The following is a 15797-nucleotide window of genomic DNA, read 5'->3' on the forward strand; positions in this document are numbered from 1 at the left end:
AGCAAGGACTAGGAAACTACCCTCTGTGTAAAATCACGCCTTGCCCAACCTATTCAAGCTCTTCTATCAAATCGATTTCTTTTTCTTATCTCCTCCTGGCTCCCCTCCCCAGTGCACCCACAATTATAAGTGAGTCTTTTGAAGGAAAGATGAAGGCAACGTCTAGTACAGCCTTACTCGGGTGAGTCTCCCCCGTGTCTGTCTCTGGCCTTTTTTTCCCTCTTGGTGTCACAATGCATCCCTGCTCTTAGTGGTAACAGATAATAGATTACAGTCCCGCTGGTTTGCCACTTCCTTCATGCTCAGGACAATGAGGCCTGTAAAAGAAAAGACGGTTACTTAGGCAATTAGGTGGTTAGGCATTGTTAACAATCTTGACTTTTTATGCTGGTGACTATACTTGTGCCTGTATGAAAGGGAATGAGGAAATGTCCCAGCATTTTGGCACAGCCGTTCTCTGCTTTTGATACCAGTGCAAGAGTATTTGAGGCTGCCAGTAACTGTCCAATTTTGAACAGTTATGGACTTTTCTCTTGTACTTAAATCTTGAATTGGCTCTCACTCACTGATTTCTTGTTCCTTTATATGGTGTTCTCATACATGTGCTCCATACACATATTTTAACAGAAACAGCAAGAACAGTTTGTCTTCTGAGATTGACATCGCCTGCTGATAGGATACGGGTTAATTTAGTTGGTAGAGAAATGCGCAAAAAGGAAAAGCTTTCTTCAAGGAGATATAATACACCAGTTCTACCTTTATCAGTAATCTGTTGAATGGCCTTGGGTAAGCCTCTTAATCCATTCTGCTTCTGTTTTTCCTCTGTGAAAAAAAGAATTACAAAGACATCCTGCAGCTGAAAGGAATGTTACAGAATGATCCTAGAACACTAGAATATTAAAAGGAGGAGCACTGAGCATTGATGGTGCTGCTAGTTCCAGAGAAAGCTTACGCTAAATCCCCAGACAGTTTCAACTCTTCACTGTCTGGATTATTCAAAGCATGTTCAGATGTTTTTGGACAAATAAAACAATGGTTGAATAATTAGGATATAGTAAAAATGGTACAAGTTTATGCAGGTTTAGTCAATCTCATGAAGAGGTTAAGGAAATAGATCTGCCAAATTCTTTTAAAAAACCTAATGTAAATGAAAGGCACATTTTAAAACAAGGTATTTACAGATGATGACATCTAATTTATTAAAATCTCATTGCTCATGGGAATATGTGCTTGCCAGTGAGAAGATAATTGTTTAAATATATGATCTCATGGAATAAATATGTGATATAGATAGGGTTATACACAAGAACATTATTTAAATATACACTGGAATTTGTTATTATACTCTTTTAAGATTGGACTTTAAATGTTTTAATACTCAAGGATATTAAGCTGCTGATGGTAAAATTTTCACATTGGTACTTCTCCACATTCACATTTCTAATCAGTAAAGGAAGCCAAGGGGTAAAATTTGTAATTTACAAAGTAGAATTCTGTTAGATTGAAGCGGTCCTTAATTCTAGCCATCTTGTCTGTTTATGGACGGGTGTTGCTTCTGGGTGTTTGAAGTGTAAATCTGGGAACTCTTTAGCTATAGCCTTAGAGCCATTTCTGAGGTAACCAGCATCCAAAACACAGACAGCTTTATAAGTCAGAATTAACTTATAAGTCAGAATTAAACCTTGAATTGTTTCTCAAAGCCAAATGGAAGTTCTCAAAACTTCTGGAGCCCAGTTGATGTCACCGTGTTACCAGTTTCCTGGACAGATGTAGCTCCAGCATTCTCACCACTTAAAAGTTTCTCTCTCTTTTGTAGGCTTGTGTAGTTCTTGAGAATAGCTGTATGTAGGGCATCCAGTTATAATCCAGCTGAGAAATTAGACTTCCAGAGGTCACAGTGGCCACTGTGAAGCCAATGTATTTTCTTTCAAACCAGACCAGGCTACCCCTTAGGGCTCCATCCACATGTTTCTGGCCTCTTTCTGGGAGAGGGCAAAAATCCATACACCTGATTACATACTCAAGCCTTCATCAAAATAACTCCAACCTAAGTCAGCTTGATCAGCTCTGATAAGGCCATTGATTGGGTTTGAGAGTCAAGATCAGAAGTAGTAGGACAAGGATGACACAGGGAGGAGTGGTTTGTTTTGGAATTCCTGGGTGTTTCAATCCTGATACTTTTCAAGGGAAAGAAAATGATCACTAAAAGAGTAATAGGTAGACAAATTAAGTAGCCTTGAGCAAAAGTGGCCTTTGCCCTGAATAATTAGGTGCTCTCTCTATGTGTTTATGTGTGAACCTAGTAATCCAAGTAGCAAAATGGGCTAACAGCATTGCACATTTATCTTCATCTGTTACATGAGAAAATGGTAGGGTAACACAAATGAAAGAGGTTTTAAGGAAACCAGTTTGGCAGGGCTACATTAATATTTAAGAGTTGATTAACACAATATCCTGCTTTAAGTTTAGTCTGCAGTAACTTGGAAAACTTTCAGAATGATCAAGTAGTATAAAACAAACATTTAACTTCATTCTCTTGGCCACAAATTTCAAATTCTGTGATAAGACAACCTAAAGAGCTTTATCCCTTCTTGATGAATTTCCCAATTTTATCTTGAATTCCAAATTTAAAGAAACCATCATTATTGCCTAAGTTTTGTGGGGTTGCTGCTATTGCTGTCACTTGCCAAGTGTAATCAGTGAGTTTACTAGTCGAACCACAAACACATAGTATTAACCAAGTTCTCAAGATTTAAAAAGTAAAAGGAGATAAGGGACTTGCTGTAAAGTCTTTGTCATTTTCCTATGAAGTGCCAGCCAAAAAGGCACTTTTCTAAGAGGGAAAAAAATACTTGGGAACTTAAACTCTTTGGCAGTGCTTTAGCTTTTCCTGAATTCCTTCATTAGAAGAACTCAGTGGCATGGCACCTACTGAATACTTTTATGGTGTTTTCATGGCATTTACACTCATCCTTAGCTCTTACAGAGCTTTCTTCAGTAACCAGGTCTTTTGGGACAGCAGACAGGAAGAAGGATAATTATGAAGAAAGCTAAGTTCACAAAATTGCTGAGATAATTTAACTTCTTACATGGCCAAACCCACATAAGATGAAGTCATTTGCATGCTGCCTAGGACATGCGTTTTCCATAAACCCTACCACTGACTCATGGTGCTTAGTCATCAACATTCTAATGTCCCCACCTGTAAAACAAAGATAATAGTATCAGTCACATGGAGAGTGATGAGATGAAACTGCTTTTAGGGGACTTTGACCTTGTCAGTAAGTGAAATCCACATAACTGTGTTCTTTAGCAGAAAGGTGTTTTATTAAAGAAGCATATGGACAAGCAACTATCTGAAATGTTTTCAGAGCTTCTCTGGTGTTACATGCATAGTAAATATTTTCTTTAAATTAGGTGAAAAATGTGAGTAATACTTTTACATACTGTTATGAAACTGCTCTCTTTGTGTTATGTTACATAATGGTTTTCTTTTAGTTTTGTGATTCTGCCATTTTCTGGTGAATTATTGGTATTTAAGTAATTCTCCTGCTAAGACCACAGCATTTAAATGGAAGCTTCCACTCTGGCATTTGCAATTCTCCTTACCCTGATTTTTAATTTTTCTACAGCACTTCTCTTTCTCTTTCAATATACTTTATAATTAATTTATTGATTGATTACATTAAGTGTTTGTTGTTATCGTCCCCCACTGGAATATAATTTCTGGGAATTTACACATTTCTGTTTTGATTAATAACATATCCCCAGTATTTAGAACATGTCCTGACATAGAGTATTGGTTAAATAGTTCCACTGAATAAATGAAGTATTTGTTTGGATTCCAACTTCCACTCAGTTTCGACAACTTAGAGCTGAAATTTGACTCAGGCTTTTGAACTAATCTGGCCCTAAATGCATCCACCAACACTTTCTTTCTTCCCTCTTATCATCCTGCCTTCCTTCCATCTGTCTGTTCTCAGCTTCCTATCTATGTAGGATTTACTCTTTCCATTGCCACCAGGAACAGTGGGAAGAGACTATCTCTCTCTCATTTGCTTGGTTTTGACACTTGCTTTTAGCTATTAGTTGTGATTCTCTGACTAAGTGCTACTATAATCTGGTGAATCATTTACCTGAAGAAGAATTATAGAGGCGCAATCAGTAAGTACAAAATGGCTGCCAGTGCATCATGGGGGGAACTTATGTGTGGACGTTGGAATTGATAGTCCCTGGGACAGTGTGTTACAAAGGGCCCTTCTGGCGTCTGATTATCTTTCAACAAGAAAAGCATGCATACCGATCGATGTTATTATGTGGCCTTTTAAACTTTCAATTCATTTCAGATGTGGCTAAAAGTAATGTGTCATCCAGAGTTTGTTCGCCTGTTGGATGATTCATTCATTGATCTTCCAAACAAACAGATGGTGGATAGGGGAGAAGACAGTGGAAAAAGAAAGGAAAGAAAGAAACAAAAGGAGAAATAATGTTGACATGAAGATGTCTATTTTGTGATTTTTTAAAATCTCTTAAAAACTAGAAATGACCGTCTTGGTTTTTTTCTGTGAAAAATTCAAGCTAATAATACCATAAACTTGAAGTAAGTTCCATGGTTTAACTGAAATATCTGCAGTATTATTTGTTTTATGGTTGTTGTTTTCATCTAAAGAAGATGATATTTATATAGGACAGTGAGGCTAGAACATAAGTAATACATTGGATCTGATGACTCTGGTTGAAAATATTAAACATTTGGGATAAAAAGGGATCACATCATGAATGGTTCTTTACTTTGTACTCAAAAGAGTCAGGCCATAAAATTTATTGCATGTTTTATAGAAAGCCAAAAATAGTGTGTGTTTTTTGTCAAGACACTTCTTTGTGATTCATTCAACAAACATGACAGTACCTTCCAAGTACAAGGCGCTGTGCCTAGGTCTACAGAAGGAGAGGGAGATAGGATGATGAAAGCTACAATTTCTCTGTGCTTGTTTCTTTCAAAAATTATTTTTAAGCCTCACTAAACTCTTCAATGCAGGTATTATGTTTATTTTCTAAGTACAAAAACTGAAGATGAGAAAAGTTAAGTAATTATTCCAAAGCCACATAGCCTATATGTGGCAGAAGCAGTATTCAAAACAGTGGCACTACATCTATGGTATTTTGACCAAGCCACCTTCAAAATATTCACAACCCAGAAGAGACAATCTCTCTCTCATTCGCTCAGCTTCTCTCTGTCTCTGACTCAATCTCACACACACACACACACACACACACACACACACATGCACCTAGAATATAAGGGAAGATGTAATACATAAATAAATAAAAGGGGGGCAGATACTCACTTATTTGATGATTTTGAGTATGTAGATTTGAAGGTCTTCCTTAAATGCCTGGACATCTGACTGAGTACAGTAGCTCATGCTTATAATCCCAGTACTTCGGGAGGCCAAGGCAGGAGGCTCACTTGAGCTCAGGAGTTTGAGACCAGCCTGGGTAGCATAGTGAGACCCTGTCTCTACAAAAAAATTAAAAATGAGCCAGGCATGGTAGTACATGCTTGTAATCTCAGCTACTCGAGAAGCTAAGGTAGGAGTATTGTTTGAGCCTGGGAGATTGAGCTGCAAAGAGCACTCTAGCCTGGGCTACAGAACAAGACCCTGTCTCAAAAAAAAAAAAAAAAAAAAAAAAAAAAAAAAAAAAAGCCTGGACATTTGCCAACATTGCACATTGTTGTCTGGTTATTCAATGACATGCATGTATTCACAACTATCCACGTCTACTTTGTGCACTGGCTAAATGCTGAGATGCTGGCATACACACATACCTAAGACGTACTGTTACCTTTGAGTCTTAGTTTTATGCAAGACAGTGATATATAAAAAAACTGTTATAGTATTGGCCAATTATCCAATTCTTTTGAAAATATACCAGGTAGAAAAACTAACTGCCACTTTCAACAGAATAAAGAAGGTACTGTTGGTGGTTAAAATGCCGTAAGCCTGTATGGAAAGGAAAGTGGGGCTTAGGTAGTACAATGAGGCTTAACTGAGGACAAATATATTCCATTCCATTTTCCTATTCTTCCCTTTCAAAGCATTGCTTTGAAGCTATGTCTCCCTCATAGTGTTCACATTTTGCATCCCCTGGAAAAATGTTTTTTTCAGAGTTTCAGATGGCAATTAGATGACAGGGTTATGGAAAATAATTATTTAAAACTGCATAGAACTTTGAAATCCTTGGAGAAAAGTCACTGCATGTCTATACAAATCACGGATGGTGGTTACACTACAGTCACTCAGCTCAATATAGCAAACTACTAGTTTGCATTTCCAAAGTAATATGTAGTTGAGGGAATGGCGAATACTCTGTCAAATACCAGGAACAATCATATTTCACTGGAAACAATGTCAATTTAAAATATCTTATGATTTTAGAGAAATGTGAAAAGATAGACATCTTAGAATTGGTGAAGTAGGGTGTAGATTCAATAAAGTTCTCCAACAAAATAGAACCGATAGGATGTGTATATATATAGAAAGAAAGATTTATTTTAAGGAAATAGCCCATGTGACTGTTGAGGTTGGCAAATCCAAAATCTGCAGGGTAACTTGGCAGGCTGGAGACCCAGGAAAGAGCTGCAATTTGAGTCCAAAGGCAGTCTCCTGTCAGAATTCCCTCTTCCTCTGAGGAGGTCAGGCTTTTTCTTTTAAGGCCTTCAACTGATTGGATGCGGCCCACTCACATCATGAGGGGTAATCTGTTTCACTCAAAGTCAACTGACTTAAAAGTTAATCTCATATACGAATATCTTTATAGAAACATCTAGAATAATGTTTGAACAAATATCTGGGTATAGTGTCTAGCCAAGTCAACATAAAATTAACCATCATGGCGGGCATGGTGGCTCATGCCTGTAATTCCAGCACTTTGGGAAGCCAAGGCAGGCAGATCACAAAGTCAAAATATCTAGACCATCCTGGCCAACATGGCAAAACCCCATCTCTACTAAAAATACAAAAATTAGCTGTGCATGGTAGTGTGCACCTGTAGTTCCAGCTACTTGTGAGACTGAGGCAGGAGAATCGCTTGAACCCGGGAGGCAGAGGTTGCAGGGAGCCGAGATCATGTCACTGCACTCCAGCCTGGAGACAGAGAGAGACTCCATCTTAAAACAAACAAACAAAAAACAATTAGCCACCACAGGGTGACATCAGGAAGTATGGGGAGAGTCTCTTCGCTGTCAGAAATATTAGTACTAGAAGTCACTCTGAAATAGAGTCCAGAGACCAGATGGGACAGAACAGCGAGCACTTTGCTCTGTCTCCCAAGGCTTCCGTCGGGGTTGGAGTTCATTGTCTCTGATCTCTTCAGGCCCCTCCCTCAGAGAGAAACATCTGTAACACACCAAACCCAGACCTTAGAGCACTACTGTGGTGTGGTATAAAGGGGAAAAGTCTCTGTCCTTTTCTCCACATCACTAAAGTTTATATTTTTCTGTTTTCCTAACTTAATAGAGGCCAGACACCCAAGGGGAGGTTGGGAGATGTAGAGAGAAATCACATATGCTTCAAATATATGAAATACAGTGTTTTTCTAAGTTTCAGTTATCTCTTCTTAGTTGGAACTTGTGTAAGTGGACAGATGAAGGGTGGGGGGTGGGGGTGGGGGTGGAGAAAGAGAAACTGTGGGGGAGGAGAAGCTCAGACTCAACACTGTCTCCACCCACCCTCCTGTCAGATTGCACTTCAACCTTAACCCTAATCTCATTCTCCCACCACTGAGCCTCTCTCCAAGCTCTCCTGGATCCACTGCTCTTCCTCTTGCTAATGCTGCTAAGTCTGTTGTTGGAAACAGTAATTCCCTGTTAAATATTACCTACATTCAATATCTTTCCTTCTAGCTTATTGCACAATCCTTCAACCACTGACTCATACTTGCTTTACATAAGTATATATATTTTGGTTAAAATCATAGACTTTGAAGTCACCAAATTTCTGCTTCACCTCTTGTGTTCAGTTCTCTCATCCATAAAATTGTGATAATGACAGTTCTTATGCAACAGGTTAGTTAGGAAGAGTAAATGAAATGGGATAAGGAAAATCCTTAGTACAGGGCCTGGCAAGAAATGAGCTCCCAATAGTTATTTGGTATTATCATTCTCTTTTATCTGACATAGTTTCCCCCATGAGATCACAATGCTGATTATTTGCAAACTGAACTGGTACACAGAATACAAAGATGCAGCAGTAGGGTCCCTGCTTCTGGCCAGCTCCAGGGATAATTGGAGTGATATTATGATAAGCTTCTGTTCGTTTTCTTCCATGTCAACCATGAAACACAGGGTTGATCTCAGCCACATTGAGGTACAGGTCAACTATCTATGTGATGAGGGTTATAACAATGATATAATGATAATCCAGGTAGCCTCTTGGCTTAATGTGGCCCATGGACATGTTTTGTGTGGCGAAGGGTTTTTGGTTTTTGTTTTGTTTTCAATAAAGCAGCATGCCTTTAGACAGGGCCAGTGCTCTCTCCAGCCACTCTCTATTGCCTTGTAACCATCACATCACACATTCACACATATTTACCTGTCCATCCACCTCATTGTCCTTGAAACTGTGACCCCCTACTATACATCATAAGGAGATATAGTAAAGGTTTCAAAGCAGTGAATGGTTCAATGTTCCTCACTCTTAAAAACATAACAAACAGCATAGTTAAAAAATAAGTCCTATTTAGGAAATGAGGTAAGAAGTGAAAACCTAATCATTTGCTCATCTTAAGCATTCTCAAATTTGCATATATGTGTATTCTTTTTTTCTTATTTTTTAAAATTATACTTTAAGTTCTGGGGTACATGTGCACAACGTGCAGATTTGTTACATAGGTATACATGTGCCATGTTGGTTTGCTGCACCCATCAACTCGTCATTTGCAATAGGTATTTCTCCTAACGCTACCCCTCCCCTAGCCCCCCGTCCCCTGACAGGCCCCAGTGTGTGATGTTCCCTTCCCTGTGTCCATATGTTCTCATTGTTCAACTTCCACTTATGAGTGAGAACATGCTATGTTTGGTTTTCTCTTCTTGTGTTACTTTGATGAGAATGATGCTTTCCAATTTCATGTATGTCCCTGCAAAGGACATGAACTCATCATTTTATGGCTTCATAGTATTCCATGGTGTATATGTGCCACATTTTCTTTATCCAGTCTATCATTAATGGACATTTGGGTTCGTTCCAAGTCTTTGCTATTGTGAACAGTGCTGCAATAAACATACGTGTGCATGTGTCTTTATAGTAGAATGATTTATAATCCTTTGGGTATATATGCAGTAATGGGGTTGCTGGTTTAAATGGTATTTTTAGTTCTAGATCCTTGAAGAATCACCACACTGTTTTCCACAATAATTGAACCAATTTACACTCCCACAAACAGTGTAAAAGTGTTCCTATTTCTCCACATCCTCTCCAGCATCTGTTATTACCTGACATTTTAATGACTGCCATTCTAACTGGCATGAGATGGTATCTCATTGTGGTTTTGATTTGCATTTCTCTAATGACTAGTGATGATGAGCTTTTTTTCATATGTTTGTTAGCTGCATAAATGTCTTCTTTTGAGAAGTGTCTGTTCATATCCTTCGCCCATTTTTTGATGGGGTTGTTTGTTTTTTTCTTGTAAATTTGTGTAAGTTCTGTGTAGATTCTGGATATTAGCTCTTTGTCAGACGGATAAATTGCAAAATTTTTCTCCCAATCTGTAGGTTGCCTGTTCACTCTGATGATAGTTTCTTTTGCTGTACAGAAGCTCCTTAGTTTAATTAGATCCCATTTGTCAATTTTGGCTTTTGTTGCCATTGCTTTTGGTGTTTTAGTCATGAAGTCTTTGCCCAGGCCTATGTTCTAAATGATATTGCCTAGGTTTTTTATAGGGTTTTTATGGTTTTAGGTTTTACATTTAAGTCTTTAATCCATCTTGAGTTGATTTTTGTATAAGGTATAAGGAAGGGATCCAGTTTCGGCTTTCTTATGTGTATTATTTTAAGGGATTGTGTGTGTTCTGAGTCCAAGGAAATCCATAGTAAAAGTAATGGGAGCCTTTGGATAGTGTGAGTTAGAATTTAACCTCACTCCCATTGAGGGTCTCCCTTTAGGTTTTCCTAGGAGTCCCCCAGAGTGTCTCACAAGTGCTTAGACATAGATCCTATATGACACACGATAGCATGTGTCACTTTCTACTTTCTGCCCCAGTGCCCTTAAGCAAAGGTCATGTCAAACAAAGCTGCATGAAATAACCTCCTTCTGGTCCCTCCATAAGCTTCCTTTTCTAGTATATGTGCTGCCAAAGCAAGCACCATAAGCTTCCTTTTCCAAATATGGTGCCTCTGTCAGCTGACATCAGCATCTCTTTGGGACATCAATACCTATACAGATGCTGAAACCACTCCAAGATACACCAGTGCCACTTCCCTGCCAGGCACATTACCTCTGCGCCCACATTTTCTCTGAATACTGCAGCCTGTGTGTTTGGGCATGAATGTGCTCAAGTCATCCAGGTACCAAAACTGTGTGCTATCTTCCTCACAGATATGGAGTAATCACCACCTCCCACAGCCGCTTGTGTCACTGGCTGGCACGTAGGCATCACCAGAGCATTTTCTAAGCTCCAGTGCTTTACAGAGTGAAGGGAACCCTTCTAGGTTTTCTCAAAACACCTCTGCTCTCTAACACCTAGCTGTTTGTGTGTGATGTCAGATCCAAGAGATAGACACCATGCAGCACTCAGAACTGAGTGATCCTCAGATACCTGAAGTTTAGCTGGGTCAAGTTTATTTGCCTGATTCTCCTTTCCCACAGGATGAGTTTTTCCTTCTGAGGCTACTCTTTGATTTAATTAGAGTTCTACTGGTCCTGTCCCATCAGGATCCTAAGTGCCCACATGTACAACAGAATATTCAGAAACATAAGTGCACATATGTGTAACAGAATACTCAGAAGAAATCAAATTTAAATCCTCTTGTAGGCTGGAAAATCTTTGAGTAGATTCCCTTAGTCTGAGAAGAACCACCTGGATGCATTGCATGCAAAGTTAATACTCCAGTTCAAGGACAGCATATAATGGGACTTAATTGAGCCAGACCTGGATCCAGCTCTATAGATGGATAGAGTCCTCATACCCCTCTGTGAAACTCAGTGCCCTTAAGAGACTGGAGATTACAAGGTACATATTCTGGAAAAGTACTTGCTGCACAGGGGCTTGTGGGGTGGAAACCCTTCAGGTCCCAGTTCTTCCACTTTGTTATTCAGTTTTAAAAACGTATCCATGGGACTGGCAGTAACCTCTATTGAGGTGAGATGGGAAGAAAAGACTAAAGAACTCCTCTGAAATTAGTCACCAAACAATAGTCCAGGGAAGCTGGAAGGAAATGGATCCATACTGACTTTGTAGGTTGCACCCAGGATGTGGCAACTGACTCTGGGATGTTCAGAATGGTACTGGGATCTCCTCTAACCCACCTCTAGGGTGCCATCACATGCTTTGGAGGAAGTGGCTGCTTCTGAGTGACAGGCAATGGCTAACTCTCAGCACTGTACACTTGGCAGCTGGGCCAATTTTGAGTGTAAGCTTACTGCTGGGGGAGAGTATGTCCTCCTTCCCACAGGAATTCTGTGTCTTGGTAAGGTTTCAACAAACGAGTGAGTAGAACTTGGATTAAAGAGTCTTGGTTTTGGCAGTCAATCTGCACTTCAGCACAAATGAAGTAAAATAGGGCATATTGCCCCCAACAGCTCCATCATGCACATGATGACAGCTTCTGTGAAAGGTGCCAAGATTACTCAGCTTCAGAACAAGGCAGAGGTAGCTCACAATAGCTTTATACTCAGTAACATGAAAAGGTAAGGTTTTACGCAGCACTATTCATAATAGCCAAAAGCTAAAGACAACCCAAATGTCCATCAGCAGATTAATGGATAAAAATGTGGTATGTAAATGATGAGAACTTATGAACACAAAGAAGGGAGCAGCAAACACTGGGGTTTACTTTAGGGTGGAGGGTGGGAGGAAGGAGAGTAGCAGAAAAGATAACTATGTGGTTCTGGGCTTAATACCTTGTCGATGAAATTATTTGTACAACAAATCCCTGTGACACGAGTTAACCTATAACAAACCTTCGCATGTACCCTGAACCTAAAATAAACATTTAAAATAATTTCATATGTACATACAATGGAATACTATTCGGCCTCAAAAAGGAACAAAATTCTGATACATGCTATAGCATGAACAAACAAAAAGGACGTTATGCCAAGTGAACTATCACAAAAGAACAAATACTGTATTATTTCACTTATGTAAGGTACCTAGAGTAGTCAAATTCATAGGCACAGAAAGTAGAGTGGTGGTTACCTGGAGCTGGGGACAGAAGGGAATAGGGAATTATTGGTTAATGGGTAAAAGATTCTGTTTGTGATGATGAAGTTCTTGAAATAGACAGTGATGATGGTTGGAAACAATATGAATGTACTTAATACCATTGAATATAGATAAAATCCATGTTTTACCACAAAAAATTTTAAAGAAGTAAGGTTTTAGAGGTTGGATTGGTGGATAACCGCATTTATTGCTACTCTGATCTTGTGGGAGCTAGAAATCTACGTAACTTGAATATTAAAGCAAATCTGATCTTATTTTTACTTACAAGTTAGTGATGTCAGGAGAATTCTGTATTACAAAAATCTGATGTCCAAACATATGAACAGAAATGAGCATCCTTTAATTTGAGAGATGTCGTCAAGCCTTTAAATTATTTATTTTAGATGGATCCCCATCCATGTACCTTTGCTCAACTGTCCTCATACCAGGTAAGGTTCAAAATCCAAATATAACTACACCTAGGAAATGACTGTGAACCATGTCCTCCAAATTGTTTGTGCCAGCGGTACTGTGTGGAACTTTGAGGCTTCTTATTTCCATACTCAGTTCCCCTTCCACACCAAGCCCGTTGCCTAATCCTTACGTTGTACTGGGAATATGAACTGTGTGGGGATTTTGTTAACATGCAGCTTCTGATTCAGTAGGACTGTGGAGGGGCTTAGACTGCATTTCTCACAAACTCCAAGTGAGCATGCCAGTCTGAGAAACACCTTTTGAACAGCAAAGCCCTGGTCATGCTCCCTTTTGTGTCCGATGTGTGGGTCTTTTTCTTTCACTGGAACACATGCCACCTTGAAGGCCGAAACTGGGACTCACAACTGTGCATCTCTTCCAACTTCCAGCATGATGCTGTATGCAGACATAGGAGCCCACGATACTGGTGCAATGATTAGCTTCAAATTACAAAAATAAACAGCAAATATAGAAAGAAAAGAGGAAGAAAAAAATATTAATTAGAAAATAAAAATGGAAAAACTGTGAATAGTGTATGATATCCCGGATGAATAGACTTTCCTAAGTAAAAGAAATGAGCTTTGTAATACTTCAGTGCTCACATGGCCTTGATTAAAAAGTTTAATACTCAGGAAAATATGTAGGAAAAAGTACAGATGATTTTCTTATTAGGCTGACAAATAGCATCTTTGAAAGGAATTTTATCTTTCAAATTTCAAAAAGGCTTGTCTCATTGCACACATGAAAATCAAACCAATTCTTGCCCGTCCAAATTAATTTCCAAGGATTCGGTGTGTGGGGGCACCATAAAATAATTTCACATTATTTAGCATAGTGCTTTGTCCTTAAGCAACTATTAACAATTCCTCAGCACCGCTGATGTTCTTTGGAATAAGTTTACATAATAGGCCTCAGGAAATAAATACAATCTTAGAGTGTAAGAAAATCAGTTAACATAATAAAAAGTAATCATGAGTGAAACTGATCCTTGTTGATGTATAAAATAAATGTTATGCTAAATAGTTACAAGGTTGCTGATGAGAAATATCCTGAAGTAGGTTGTGAATTTTAAGTTTGCACAAGTTTTGCTTTTTCAGCATAAAAATGTATTTCATTCTGTGATCTTCCTGTGATGCTAATTCTTCTGAGATCACAATTTTTTCTTGTATTATTCTGTGGGCAGATTAATTTCTCCAATATGTGCTAATCTATAATTAAGATGCTTAAATCTTCCCCTGCACTGATCTCTTCCATTTTCTGTAGCACATAAAGTGAAGTATAATATTCATTTTTCTACATCAGACATGTTTTTCTGATATTGCTTTCTTCACAGGCACCACTAACAAAAGTAGGAGCCCTCATTCATCCCTGTGGTTGCCGTATGGAGAATGTTCAGTCCAACCGAACTACTTAAAGCAGATCTGAAGACCAGACAGCCTCCCTCCCTGATAGTTTATTATGCCTTGATCTCTGTAAATTGGAGGCCATAAATCTGACAACAGTATTACAGCCTCTGAATTGAATGTATAATTTAATTTATAAACTCATAATTTATAAACTCATCTTCATTTCAAGAATTGTAACAAACCAAGTGTGTGCTAATTTTCTAACATGAATTTGTTTTTTGGTTAGTTTGAAAATTGACATGGCTTGAGGCTTTAATAGATATGAATTCTTAAACACTGGTTTATTTAATCTGCTAGTTCTCATCTCTCTCTCACTATTTATTTGAAAGGCTTTGAAGTTTCTTATTACAAATTACATGAAACATTGATTAACCCCATAGATTTATTTTGGTGCTTTTGTTATTAGATATTTTGCAGAAACTCACAGAGGCAGAAGGGCAAAAATTCTATAATTAATCAGGATTGCCTGGCTCTGTTGCTACAGTGTCAGTGAATTGGTTCCCAGTAGGAGAGCTAATAGAAAAACATTCAATTTTAAAATGGCCTGGATGCATCAAAGAGATTAAGCTGTAATGCGTTTAATCCCTGTAACTCAAACAAAGAGAAAATTTTCCTAAGGAATGAACTGCATGATGTGCTTGTGGGGCAGCAAATGATAATTGGGGAACATCAGCTAAATAGCCAACTTTGTAGCCCAGCCATTTCGCATGGCACAGCCAGAGTGACAACCCAGGGGATTTAGCAGTTTTTAAATGCATTTGAGTAAAATTAAAATGGGTGCTATTTTGGAAAGTCCTAGTCTCAGGAATTCCCAAGCTATCAGAGATCCTACTGACAAGCCTTTAGGTTAAAACTCCAAGGCAGAAATGGCAATTATGTGGTACACAGGCTACAACATCCCCCAATACAGGGCCCATAACAGACATTCCTCTTCCCTCATAGCACCCTTTCCCACCAAAGAGTATATCAAATTTGATCCATTTGCCATCCCTGTTCCAGGTCTTTTTCAAAAAGAAAAATAATATAAATTATTTAATCTCCATGATCAAATTTCTCAGTTTCCAAACATCTGGTGAGGATGTCAAATAGCGTATAGATACAACTCAACATGTATATTTTGTCAATAACCTGTATTTATTTTGTTTTGGATGGCTTCTGAGTATTGTCTCCTAATTCAACTTTTTCTTTTGAGAAAATTGTAAATACACATGCAATGGTAAGAAATTGGCCAGGCGTGGTGCCTCAGCGCTTTGGGAGGCCATGGTGGGAGGATCCCTTGAAGCCAGGAGTTCAAGATCAGCCTGGGACCCTCCACCTCCACCATCTCTACTGAAAAAAAAAAAAAAAAGGAAGAAGTAATCAAGAGTACAGAAATATCCCATGTATTCATTTCCCAGTGTCCCACGATGTTAATATTTTGCAGCACTAGAGCACATTTTACAAATAAGCTATTGACATCGATAGAGTCAAAAAATAAAACATTTCCATCACTTC

At 38.6% G+C, this 15797-nt stretch overlaps 1 long non-coding RNA gene across 1 annotated transcript; it reads left to right on the plus strand.

Moving 5' to 3' along the window:
• The first annotated feature begins 3300 nt into the window (after positions 1-3300).
• Positions 3301-14492, plus strand: LOC144340727 (uncharacterized). The gene is made up of 3 exons (XR_013417018.1): positions 3301-3426; positions 12828-12872; positions 14231-14492. It is a non-coding gene; the product is annotated as an uncharacterized LOC144340727 (long non-coding RNA).
• Positions 14493-15797: the final 1305 nt, after the last annotated feature.

This window comes from Macaca mulatta, chromosome 4 (assembly GCF_049350105.2).
Source record: "Macaca mulatta isolate MMU2019108-1 chromosome 4, T2T-MMU8v2.0, whole genome shotgun sequence".
NCBI lineage: Eukaryota > Metazoa > Chordata > Mammalia > Primates > Cercopithecidae > Macaca > Macaca mulatta.